The sequence below is a fragment of the Numida meleagris genome, unplaced genomic scaffold (assembly GCF_002078875.1).
Source record: "Numida meleagris isolate 19003 breed g44 Domestic line unplaced genomic scaffold, NumMel1.0 unplaced_Scaffold392, whole genome shotgun sequence".
Taxonomy (NCBI): Eukaryota; Metazoa; Chordata; class Aves; order Galliformes; family Numididae; genus Numida; species Numida meleagris.
The window spans coordinates 57,223-58,632 of NW_018364614.1; the positions used below are offsets into that span (position 1 = coordinate 57,223).

The 1,410-nt window shown below is 60.6% G+C and overlaps 1 long non-coding RNA gene across 1 annotated transcript in view; it reads right to left on the minus strand.

Moving 5' to 3' along the window:
• Positions 1 to 1,002: 1,002 nt before the first annotated feature.
• Positions 1,003 to 1,410, minus strand: part of LOC110391509 — an 11,819-nt gene continuing 11,411 nt past the window's right edge. Inside the window, exon 2 of the long non-coding RNA XR_002434085.1 lies at positions 1,003 to 1,061. This is a non-coding gene — a long non-coding RNA (uncharacterized LOC110391509). The remainder of the gene's footprint in view (positions 1,062 to 1,410) is intronic.

The window sequence follows — 1,410 nt, forward strand, 5'->3', positions numbered from 1 at the left end:
ATGGGGACATGCTGGGGACACGATGGGGACACTTTGGCTACACGATGGGGACATGCTGGGGACACGATGGGGACACTTTGGCTACACGATGGGGACATGCTGGGGACAGTTTGGGGACACGTTGGGGACACAATAGGGACATACTGGGGACACGATTGGGACATGATGGGGACATGATGGGGACATGATGGGGACATGATGGGGACAGTTTGGGGACGTGATGGGGACACGATGGGGACACTTTGGCTACATGATGGGGACACATTGGGGACACACTGGCGACACAATAGGGGCAGTTTGGGGACACATTGGGGACACGTTGGTGACACACTGGGGACATGCTGGGGACATTATTGGGACACACTGGGGACACGAGGGGGACATGAGGGGGATACGTTGGGGACATGATGGGGACACGATGGGGACATGATGGGGACACTCTGGGGACACTTTGGCTACATGATGGGGACACATTGGGGACACGATGGGGACATGTTGGGGACACGCTGAGGGCACGATGGCTACACGATGGGGACACGCTGGGGACACGTTGGGGACACGCTGGGGACACGCTGGGGACAGTTTGGGGACCCGATGGGGACACGTTGGGGACACTTTGGCTACACGATGGGGACAGTTTGGGGACACGATGGGGACACGATGGGGACACACTGGGGACATGCTGGGGACATTATTGGGACACACTGGGGACACGAGGGGGACACGAGGGGGACACGAGGGGGACACGAGGGGGACACGATGGGGACACTTTGGCTACACGATGGGGACAGTTTGGGGACACGATGGGGACACGATAGGGACACACTGGGGACATGCTGGGGACACATTGGGGACACGATGGCTACATGATGGGGACACGACGGCTACATGATTGGGACACGCTGGGGACACGCTGGGGACACGTTGGGGACAATTTGGGGACACGCTGGGGACACGTGGGTGCCCTGACCGCGCTCGATGCTCTCGAACTCCTTCTCCTCGCCCGTCATGCGTGGGATGCGCGTGCACGCGTTGCTCACGCTCGTGGCCACCGCGTACACCTGCACCACGGGGCACCAGTGTCACCAGCGTCACCGGTGTCACCACTGTCTCCCATTGCCACCATTGTCCCCAGTGTCCCCATTCCCCCCAGCATCCCCAGTGTCCCCACTATCTCCCATTGCCTCCAGTGTCCCCAGCGTCCCCAACATCTCCCATTGTCCCCAGTGTCCCCAGTGTCCCCACTATCTCCCATTGTCCCCTGTGTCCCCAGCATCCCCAACATCTCCTATTGTCCCCATTATCCCCAGTGTCCCCAATGTCCCCCATGTCCCCTTTGCTCCCAGTGTCCCCAGTGTCCCCAACGTCCCCAGTGTCCCCACTATCTCCCATTGCCCCCAGTGTCCCCAG